Source organism: Protopterus annectens, chromosome 10.part0, assembly GCF_019279795.1.
Source record: "Protopterus annectens isolate FY-2018-M chromosome 10.part0, PAN1.0, whole genome shotgun sequence".
NCBI classification, from domain to species: domain Eukaryota; kingdom Metazoa; phylum Chordata; order Ceratodontiformes; family Protopteridae; genus Protopterus; species Protopterus annectens.
The window spans coordinates 1,282,101,025-1,282,113,445 of record NC_056744.1 but is presented as its reverse complement, the minus strand read 5'-3'; positions in this window follow the sequence as shown (position 1 = coordinate 1,282,113,445).

The window sequence follows — 12,421 nt, the reverse complement described above, 5'->3', positions numbered from 1 at the left end:
TAGTGGATCCTCTTACAATGACACCACACACAAAGGCTATTATTGAAGTCCCTCATATTTTGTGTGTATTGAACCATTATCCTAGGTTAGGGTCAAATGCAGATGAAAGGTATGGGCTTACCCGCGAGAGACACAGAGTGTGTAAGCTCAGTAATCTGTCTGCATACAGTCCAGTGACATATGTCCTTAGTTGTACACACCTGCAGGAAATATGTCATCATTATGTCACCTGATATTCCTTGAGTTGTGGCAATGTGTGGTATAATGTATCATGCCAACCCACACACAGCTAACTGTAACATTTCCCATGTGTAACCTGGTGACACAGACATCAATGTGTCTCAATATGTACTCATGTATGAATAATAAGTCTGCATTTGTGATGTGCCTCAGGTGTGTGACTGGTGACACCAGTGGTGCATGCACTATTATGTGTACTGTGCTCTCCAGAGGTATGTTTTCTGAGGTGTCTCTTGCTTGGGAATGTGTCTGGTAAGGAGCTGCACACATGCAGGTGCATGTGTTGTGGATGTGGGTGGTGCATGAGGTGAGCTGTGCATGTTGGCAAACTGCACATTGCCATATGTACTGACTGCTGCATGAGACACCATGCAATCAAGGTTTGAAGTACAGTCACATCTGTCACACACTGTTTGTGTGGTGTAGGAGTAGAGTGGTGGGTACACTTTCAACATGTCATCAGCAGTTATTGAGGGTCTATATTATAGGTTCATAGGTTCGTACTAGGCTATCTGCCCTAAGGCATTTATAAGCCTAGCCAGAGTGTATGTGGCTTACACCACCCCTTAGGATGAGAATACTACGCCCTTTTAGGGTTTAGTTTACTATGCCTCTGTCTAGTAGTGACACAGAGATGACCCCCGGGGTAAACCTACAATCACCCATCCACTCGTCGAGATTTCTCTTGAATAGAGTCAGTGAGGGGCTCTGCCTAACATGGACTGGGATTCTGTTCCAGAGTGTAGGGAGCCTCTGGGTTATGAATCTGTCCCTCCAGCACGTCCTATTTATTTCTGTGTTGAGGTTTAAGTCACTTGTTCTCGTGGCTCTGATGGATTTGGATTTTCTGAGGAGGAGCATGTCCATTAATTCAGGATTGGACATGGCCTTGTACGTCAGGCACAGATCACCTCTGAGTAGGCGGTATGCGACTGAATAGAGCTGGAGTTTTTTCAGTCAGGCAGCATGTGACATATGTTTAAGACCTAATGACATGATGTATGTTTTTACATCATCTTTCATCAGTAATGTTATGTAATTTTATGATTTTTTAAATATGTAGGGATGATGGGGTGTTTAGTTCGATATGATTCATGAACTAACACTTTTTTATTGAGAATGTGTAGTCTGAATTAACATCGATTGATGATTAAACATCTGCTTTGTTTTGTAAGCTTCAGACATTAGGACCAAGAAGACTGCCTGGCGTTCCTTAAGATGCCCTTTAGGCACGTAAAAGCACGTGATTTTCCGTGCAGATACGTGAGTCTGTTCGTCTTTTGTATAACGTAAAACTAAAGTACAGATACGCCCATGGCTTCAAATCCAGTAAGGATCTTAATGGTATAATACTTTTTGTTGCATTATCATGTTGTTGGTGAACATGATTCTGTTAAGGACACTTCAGGGTGATCCATGGAACAACTATTTAGTGATGGACCTACGCCCGTGAGTAGTGTTTTGTTATGGTTGACTATGTAACCACTGTAATATTCATAAGAATGAATGTTCCCATACTACTGACAATCTAAATGAAGTTTGATGATCCATGGTTTTTTGACGTTAATGTATAGATCATCAGTGTTGTGTTTGATAAGATCGCTGGCACGATCTATGATTTTAGGATTTTGTGTATAGTTTTTATGAACAGTTTTACTTGACGTTCTTCCTAATTTGTTTTGGTTTCCATGATTATTGATTGGTTAATTGATTAGTTGCAGTATGCTTACCTAATGAGCCCGCCAAAAAGTTGTATATATGCACTTGATATTTTACTCTGAATTAATATATCTGATGAAGCATAGCATGGCTATGCGAAAGCGCTCATTTTCTGTTTTTGAATAAACGTTTTTGCTACAACTTTAAACGACTGCCATTGGATTTAATCTGGGACTAGCTGCCTTTTGTGTTTTGGTGATATCTTCGTGGTGATTGCTCTTACATTTCTACAGTTACGTTTCCTTCGTTTGGTGAGAGCATCCTTAGCTGTGAGTAGTATTCCTGGTATTGCCGTTTCTCCTTGTTTTTTGTCTACTACTCTACGCACACGATGGAAAGTCAGAATGTTGGGATTGCTTCCACTCCAGGGCCGAGGGACACGTCTCGTTTGTGGACAGGTCTGTTTGCACAAGATCTTAACCCTTTATTGTCACTGGATTTGAATGAGGCACCAACTCATAGATTTATTTCTGATACTGGAGAAAATTTACAAGACTTTCATGACCAACTGAGAATGTTGGAGAATAATCTCTATCAATTACAGAGATATTTGTGGCAAAGACTACACTTAGAAGCATGCTTGCATTATAAGGTAGTCCCCAGAGGCATGCGGGTCTTCTGCATGCCTACGTATGGGGACTCCCATCCTTCTTTATTAAAGCAATGGCAGGATTTGAACATCAATTTAGGATTTGACTATGTGAGACTTTTACTGAACTATTTTTCACCACTGGAAGCTGAACTTCGTAACAAAACTGAAATTCTTTACCAGAAAATACTTGATAACTTCACCTCTGATTACTGTAGTGAAAAACTATGTGTAGTCTTAACACATGTTAAGACATTTGGTGAAAGACTGAGCAAGACTAAGCAACACAAACTTAAGAGAGACCATGTGGACTTTCAAAATGGCCATGTGTTTGTGTGGCCCAGACACCAGGGTGAACAAGCCAACACCATGCGTAATACAACTAATCATGTACATGTCACAGTTGATCCGGAAGCTGTCAATGATTTGCTACCACAATCTCATGATATCCACCCCATTGTGCAGGCAGTAACTGTCTCCAACAGAGTCCGTGACTTGGACCCCATTGAGATCCCCTCTATGGACACACCACCACCCAATCAGGAGGCCCTGCAAAGTCATCAGAACACAGGAGCCATACCTAAGAATAAGAATGTGAAAGAAATGCAGAGTTCCTCTTTTTTACCCTATCAACGGAAGTTTGCTCCACATGGGAGGGGGCGCTCCAGCAGCAGGGGAACGAGAAAACGCAAATACTCCGAGGAACGGAACATGCCCAACAGAAGGACAAGGTATTGACTTTGGTGTTTAATTTTTCTAACCATGTTATTGATACAGCTACGTCCAGCCTTCTCAATAGAGGGCTTTCCTTCATTCCTGCTGCTAAAGCAACGTTAGAAGACACTCTATTGGACTTAAGACTGTTTTGTAGACGTGTCTGTCTTAAGCTCTTATTTGCTGACAGTGACTGTAGTACCAGAATAAATGAACTACCTGACATGTTCAAGAAAAAGAGTACCTTCTCACCTCCATTGCAACCGATGGTACAATGTTTTTTGGATTTATGTGAAAATGATCTATATGCACTGTTTTCTTCGACACACAGTAGGAAAGGGAAGTTCTACAATCTCAACAGAGATGAGAACCGTGCCCTAACTTGGCTAAAGAGTAATGATAAGTTGGTTGTGAAGCCTGCAGATAAAGGGGGGGGGTAGTATTAATGGACTCAGAAGAATATAAGAGGTGTATGAATGAATTGCTATCTGATCATAATACCTATATACGTATTTCTATACGTCAGGTTTCTACAATCATCAACACTGTCAAAGATAATATTTATGATCTGCTGTTATGCAGACAGATTAGTACAGAGATGTACGAATATCTTTTGCAAACAGACCCAGTCATTCCCATTCTCAAAGGCCTCCCAAAGGTCCATAAGGAAACATGGCCCATTCCTATGAGACCCATTGTAGCAGGAGAGAAATGGGTTACGGCACATATATCTATCTTTTTAGAGAGTATTTTACGCCCGGTGGTTGATAACTGCAGTAACATCCTTAAGGATACCTATCAACTACTGGAGACTTTGAAATGTATACATCTGGAGAAGCCCAAGACATGTTATCTACTCATAACTATGGATGTAGAGAAACTTTTTACCTCCATCCCTAATGACACAGGCATCCAATACATCAGGGAATTATTGCATAAGGAAACTCAATTCTCCAGTGATAGGATCATATTGGTCACACAACTGTTAGATATAGTTTTGAACAACAATATCTTCATATTTGGAGATGAGTATTTCCTGCAGGCATGGGGGGTAGCCATGGGGACCCCCTGTGCCAACACATATGCTAACCTGGTAGTATATTGGTGGGAGAAGCTGTTTTTGTTTACTCATACATCCTTCAGGCAGGTTAAATACTATAAACGATTTGTGGATGACATACTTATAATCTGGGAAGGATCTATTACAGATTTTCTAACATTTCAGGAACATCTACATACCACCACCAATTTCTTGAGATTTACTATAGATAGCTCACATCATCATGTAAACTTTCTAGATGTCACATTACGGTTGACCGATGAAGGTACCATCACTACTACACTGTATAGAAAAACTGTATGGAGAAATGCACTGCTAGCTGCCGATAGTATGCATCCAGCCTACACATTTCGTGGGATAGTAACTAGCCAGTTCATTGGGGTATCTAGACTCTGTCAAAGTAAGAATGACCTGTTTGATGAATCCAATAAATTAGAACTGCTATTTAAAGAAAGGGGCTATGATATGAATATGGTCAGAAAAATCAGACGTGATATCATTGGTGACATAGATCTTGCCACCACTGGAAAATCCCCTACATCACATGGATATAGGAGTAAAGCCTCTATGCAATTGACCTCTTATGAAAATAATGTACACTATGTTATTAAATATACAAATGAAGTAGAAAGCATTAGAGGTATCATCAGAAAAAATTGGAATGTTCTCACTGTGAATAAGCAGATCAAAGATATAGTAGGTCCCACACCCAGGTTTTGTTATAAAAATAGTGATAATCTTAAGAAACAACTCTGCAACGATCAACATATTACTAAAACAGGTAAACCCACGTGTTTACTCTTGGGTGACGTAGTAATTAAAGGGACTTATCCATGCACACATTGCCCTAGGTGTAATAGCATAAGTAAAACGCAGGAATATAAGCATCCTAATATGGACATAATATTCAAACCTAAACTTTATGCGGATTGCAATACTAGGAATGTGATTTATTTGGCCACCTGTTCTTCTTGTTTAGCCTTCTACATAGGTTTAACCAAAAGAAGACTGCGTGATCGCATTTATGATCACCTCTATGAAATTCGGAGACAAGAGGAAACCAATGCGTTAGCTAGACACGTGCAGGATAATAATTCCCACTATTTTACTTTCAGGGTCCTACAGGTTATTACACCCACTCTAAGGGGAGGAAATACTGATCACATGTTAGCTAAAGCTGAGCTACATTGGATATTAAAATTAGCAGCGCACCTTCCACCGGGCCTGAATAGTTCTATACCTTTAAAACCTGCACTAGTTGAACGCAGATAGAATCATACAAGGGAACACCGGGCTATACCATGAGCAGTGTTCTCTACATGGTTTTTTCATACATAGAACCATGATGGTTTTATTTTCTACATGTCTATATAGTATTGTTATACTCCTTAGCCATGTTCTGATGGGTCCTTTAGACATATCTGACATTTTCATGGTTGTAATTTATTCATATTGCATACCCCATATTTGTTTATCATACAGCTGGTATTACAGTATGAGTGTTGCCCTTCATCCATAATGGGTGTTTAGGAGTTTTTCTGTCTCATGATCCAGCACCCTGATTTTTTACTCATGGAACCATTTTCTATATATGTTGGTTCATATATATCTCTTATTACATGTTATTCAGAGTGTACCAGGATGGTTTGAGTTTTGATGCATACTTTCTGATCTTTTGTATAATATGTGCAATTCGTATAGTCGTTTGCCCAGTTTTGTTAAATGCACTTTCAACAGCAGACTACATGCTTGGCTTTTCAACATATCCATTTGAGCAGATGTTACATTCGGTATGTAGAGATGTCTTGTAATCTATTGGCTCATACATAGAGTTTGTTACTATTGCTCTATATTTTTCATGTCCCATAGGTTGTTCTATTTTTCATACCTTCTACATTTTACATCATCTTTCATCAGTAATGTTATGTAATTTTATGATTTTTTAAATATGTAGGGATGATGGGGTGTTTAGTTCGATATGATTCATGAACTAACACTTTTTTATTGAGAATGTGTAGTCTGAATTAACATCGATTGATGATTAAACGTCTGCTTTGTTTTGTAAGCTTCAGACATTAGGACCAAGAAGACTGCCTGGCGTTCCTTAAGATGCCCTTTAGGCACGTAAAAGCACGTGATTTTCCGTGCAGATACGTGAGTCTGTTCGTCTTTTGTATAACGTAAAACTAAAGTACAGATACGCCCATGGCTTCAAATCCAGTAAGGATCTTAATGGTATAATACTTTTTGTTGCATTATCATGTTGTTGGTGAACATGATTCTGTTAAGGACACTTCAGGGTGATCCATGGAACAACTATTTAGTGATGGACCTACGCCCGTGAGTAGTGTTTTGTTATGGTTGACTATGTAACCACTGTAATATTGATAAGAATGAATGTTCCCATACTACTGACAATCTAAATGAAGTTTGATGATCCATGGTTTTTTGACGTTAATGTATAGATCATCAGTGTTGTGTTTGATAAGATCGCTGGCACGATCTATGATTTTAGGATTTTGTGTATAGTTTTTATGAACAGTTTTACTTGACGTTCTTCCTAATTTGTTTTGGTTTCCATGATTATTGATTGGTTAATTGATTAGTTGCAGTATGCTTACCTAATGAGCCCGCCAAAAAGTTGTATATATGCACTTGATATTTTACTCTGAATTAATATATCTGATGAAGCATAGCATGGCTATGCGAAAGCGCTCATTTTCTGTTTTTGAATAAACGTTTTTGCTACTACTTTAAACGACTGCCATTGGATTTAATCTGGGACTAGCTGCCTTTTGTGTTTTGGTGATATCTTCGTGGTGATTGCTCTTACATTTCTACAGATATGTTTAAGACCCTTTATCCTCTTGGTGAGGAACTTTTGGGGTCTTTCCAACTGCTGCAGGTGTCGGGTGAGATACATCCCAAATGGGGCATTGTACTCAATCATTGGCCTGATAAGAGAAGAGTACAGGGGCACAATGACCTCTCTTGATCTAGATGTGAAACCCTTCATGATAAGGTGGGCAATATAGAAGGTCTTCCTAACCACTTTGGCAATGTGAGTGTCAAATGAGAGGTTACTGTCAACCTGGGTCCCTAGGTCCCTGATTACCTCTTCCGTGCCAATGGATTACCGCCTATGTGGTAATTTGTCGGTACCTTGTTTTTCCCAAAGGGTATGACTATACATTTTTGGCATTCAGCTTAAGGCCATGGCTCTGGCACCAATTATCCATTTCTATGAGGCCTCTCTGAAGGAGGTTTGTGTCCGCTGGAGTATCAATTATGGCCCAGTTTGCAGTCATCTGCAAACTTTGTCAGCCACAATCCTCCTATGTTTGCCTGTGCCTCGGAAAAATAAATGCCGAACAAGAGGGGTCCCAGGACTGAGCCCTGTGGGACACCGCTTGTGACTGGCTTAGAGTCTGACATAGCTCCAGCAACTCTGACCCTGTGGGTTCTGTCCTTGAGCCAGTTTGCAACCCATCTTGTGACATATGGGTTTACATTTAAGCTGGTGAGTTTGTCTATGATGCCCGAGTGGGGTATTGTGTCAAAGGCTTTTGCAAGGTCAAGGTAGGCTGTGTGAACTGACTTACCCTCATCAATGGCCTTAGTGACTGTTTCAAAAAAGTCGACCAAGTTCAAAAGGCAGGATCTGCCCTTGACAAAGCCAAATTGGGTAGGATCCAATGTCTGTAGGTCCCCAATGTCTTTGTTTATGAGTTCCATAATGATCCTCTCCATAGCTTTGCAGACTAGGCTCGTCAAGCTTATGGGGCGGTAATTTCCAGGGTCCGTAGAAGCACCGCCTTTGTGAAGTGGGACCACTGTTGCCGTACACCACTCTTTGGGTACGTATCCTGTAGTAAGGCTAAGATTAAACAGCAGCCTTATGTGTGGGTTTAGTTCCTCTTGGAGTTCATGTAGTACACAGCCCGGAACACCATCCGGTCCCATTGATGCTGTGTTTTTAGCTTTAGAGAGGGCGGCTCTCACCTGAGCATCTGAGATGTTAGGGAGGCTACACTCTGCTGGGATAGTTATTTCTCCTTTTGGGAGGAGAAATTTGCACTGAACCTGTCTGCCAGAATGTTGGCAATGTCAGTGGGTTCAGTGTATTTTGTGTCATTTTGGACTAACTCTGAGCATATCTGGGAGTTTCCACCCAGGTTTCTAACATAGCTAAAGAAGGCCTTGTGATTGTCTTTTGTGTCTTTTGCGATTTTTCTCTCAAAGTTGGCCTTGGATGATTTTATGAGTGATCGTAGGTTTTTGCTAGTACTGATCAGAGATGCCTTCCCTTTTAGGGATTTTGCTCTGTCATGTAGTAGCTTCCTCCTCCTGTTGTACAGTTTGTTTATGGCTGGGGTCCACCAGACTGGGCGCCTGCCTTTGGGGGAATGGGTCTTGGTTTTATTTGGGATTGCATGATCCATACATTCTTGAAGGTGCCCATAGAAGGCATTTGCAAAGGATTCATCAGTGTGGGTTGTGGTTTCCACTGGCCCAGGGGCCTTGAAGGATACCACTTCAGTCTTAAGAAGTGTGAAGTTTGCTTTTGAGAAGTTCTTCACTGTGGTCTTTTGTGCGGGGGTTGGGGGCGGGATGTGGATTTCCAGTGAGATTAATTTATGGTCTGATCTTACCAAAGAGGGATATACTTCCGGTGTGGAGCATTTTGTCCCCATGTTTGTGATGATCAGGTCTAGCATATTGTCTCCTCTTGTGGGAATGGTGACTAGTTGTTCCATTGCATTTGAGTTTATGAATTCTAGGAACCTTTGGGCTAGGGTGTTGGGGCTTGAGTAATGTTCCCAGTCTATGTTTGGGTAGTTGAAGTCTCCCAAAATGATGGTATTTGGAGAGACATTCATACTCTCCAGTGTCTTCAGGAAGGCTGTGTGGGGTTCCTGAGTTTGAGAGGGTGGTCTGTAGCATGCTACAAACTGTAAGGCAGTTTTGCCTATGGTTAGTTGCACCTGGATAGTCTCCAATGCTTCGTGCATTGCCACTAACCTGGAGGTGTGGGTATCTTTGATGAAAATGGATACTCCCCCTCCTTTTGTGGTTCGGTCCAAGTTTTGGGGCGGAAAGCATGATATGAGGTAAAACCTGATAGTGCTGGGGTGCTCTCAGGAGCCTTGAACCAGGTTTCAGTCACTGCACAGACATCGATGTTCTCCATACTGAGGAGGGCTTTGAGGGCGTGCATCTTGAGGTTTAGACTTCTGGCATTGAGCAGCATTACCCTTAGTTTTTTTTCCACTTGTGTTTTCTAGGGAGGTAGGTTTGTCATTTGAGCCTTGCCTAAAAACGGCACTATGGGGGTGGCAAGAGCCTTGGCCAATATCCGGAAGCCCAGGGGTGACAGGTGCAAGCCATCCCTTGCGAAGCAGCATGGCTTGTCAAGCATGTCATCCCAAGCAGACAGACATTGGATCCCCTTAGAATGACACCAGTAATGAAGCCAATTGTTAAAACTGATCATTTTGTCTTTGTTCTGTGGCATCATTCTTGGTGAGGGTAAGATGCTGCTCAGGGTCAGGGTCATACCGAACGCTTAAAAAAGCGAATGCTGATTGATCGAACTTATTTTCGTGAAACTGCAAAATATCGAAGCAGCAGAAACTCAATTTTTTTCCTAGGGAAAGAATTCGGTTGTCCGTTTCTGTTGCTTCGATATTTTCAGTGTTATGGTGGAAAGCTACCGGTCGCATTCAGGTAAGTGTGCAATTGTGTGGATGTGAGTGTTAGGGTGATTTAGGTGAGTTAGGGTTAGGGCTCGGGTTAGGTGTGTGTGCGATTGAGTGGACATGAGGGTTAGGGCAGATTTAAGTGAGTTAGGGTTAGGAAGCGGGTGAGGTGAGTGTGCGATAGTGACAGACCTTAGGGTTAGGGTTTGGGTTAAGGTAAGTGGGTAGTTAGTGGTGTGTGCATAGTTTAGTGTAGGGTTAGGTATCAGATTTTAGGTGTATGTGTGTGGATTTCTGTTTGTTTGGTGTGCTTGTGTTGTGTGTATGTGTTTTGGATCAACGATTTTTTTCCCTGGGAAAAAAAATCACTGATCTGACAGTTCGAGATTGTAAGCTTTCGCTTAAATTAGGTCGATCAATCAGCGTTTGCTTTTTTAAGTGTTCGATGATACAATCTAGACCCATCATTGATAGTGCCATTAGCAGTACAGTCATGCTTGTGTATACATCACAGCATGTCATTGTTAGGCAGTGTCATGGCAGATGGTGAAATGTAACATGTCACCTGTATGTAGGTCCCCTAAGGTAACACAGCAGCTGACAGTGTGCCATACAATGCTTTGCAGTTATGTAGACCTTGGATTGAACATAATCCTGCCATTAGGCATGGTCGCAATTCTATACCTACAAATGTGACACTCTGCAGTTCCTGCGAAGTTAGGGTCATACTGCCACACCCTTGAGGCTGATAGCCTGAAACACAGTCTTTGTAGGCACACCTTGCAGTGAAGATGTGGATGGCCATGCATGCACAGAAGACTTTTTCAACTTTGCTGACATTACGTTGCCCTTGCAAGCATTCAATGTCTGTCAAGTAACCGCAGTGTCCAACAGCAGAATACCTGTGCAAAACCTCCCACCTCACCTTCACAGGGTATGCATATTACCCTTCCTTCCACTGTTTGTACTCTGTATAGACACCTTGAATGACTCTTTTCTCGGAATACAATCAGTACCAATGTCATACACCTACTGATACTTTACGAAACACAGTTTGTTTTGCTCAAGGGCTGATCATGCCTACCTACCCTAACTGGTGGACCTCATTGAGTATTACAGTATGCAATGGATGACGGGAATATGACTTACTCCACCTACCATGGCCTGACAAGTTTATTGACAATATTAGGCCAGCAGGCCTTGTTGGAAACTTTGCAGGTTATTTACAGAGTGGTATGTATGTCAGCTGGTGGATAGCCAAGTGTATGATAGTCATAATCTGGGAAGATAGCATTGACTAGACCTACGCTACAATGATGACAGTCAACAGTGGACTTCCCTCAGACATCATTAATAGAGTACCCCTCATAGCCATTCCCTTCTCTACAGTCACACCCATTGTCAGTGACCTCTGACTGACTACATTAGCAGGTGATTACATATTAGGAGCTGTCACTGAATCCCACACAGAACCAACAACTATCCAGGATGGCCTGAGGCACATACAGTTGTTATCAGAACCACTGACAAATAATAAATGCCAAAAACTGCACAGTACTAACCATTTGGAAGTCATCCACTCCTGGAAAATATAGTAGAGTCTGCACACTACACACAGTTGAACCAATATCCATGGACTTATGGACACAGAGAGTATTGTAGCCTTTGACTTTCACTGGTCAGTAAGATGTGGGGATCCATTCAATTTTGTACAACTTATAAAGAAAGGTATGGCATGTAAATCCCAGACTGTCATTCTCATACTATATTTGGCACTCATCACACTTAGCATTGAAAGCAATGGCACCTTTGCCATGTCACTACACAGGCATATCTTACAACTGCAGCAGCCACACAGGTCTCATGGTAAATCAATATACATGGCAGATAACATGTCGGATGCAGTCTGTGTCAAGAGCAGACATGTGTAGTCTGTCTCCTACATGCTTTGGAGGGGATGTTTATGGCTGCCATACATGGAGGTGTCAGATCTCAATATGTACCTCTTGCTTATCCAAGACAGAGATAACACACATATTAGCTGTTCTACACACCTACACTGCCACTGTGGTATAAATAGTACATGCTGGAGAGATAGGTATGTAACACAGACACTAAACCCTATATGTAACAGGCTCCCCATGCATGTAAACCACATGTCTGCTGTAACACACATCATCTGCAAGTTACACAATGGAATGCTAATAAGACAATCATAACTGGTGTAGGACAAATGCCTGTAACGGACACAGGAAAATTATAGATGGGTCATCTCCATCACCACAGCTTGTAGATGTGTTAGGTCCAGAAACCTTGGTGACACTTAAAAGGGTAGAAGGACCATGTCATAAATGAGGGATGCATGAGTAAGCTGCATGATGCCATTGTCCCTATTAACCT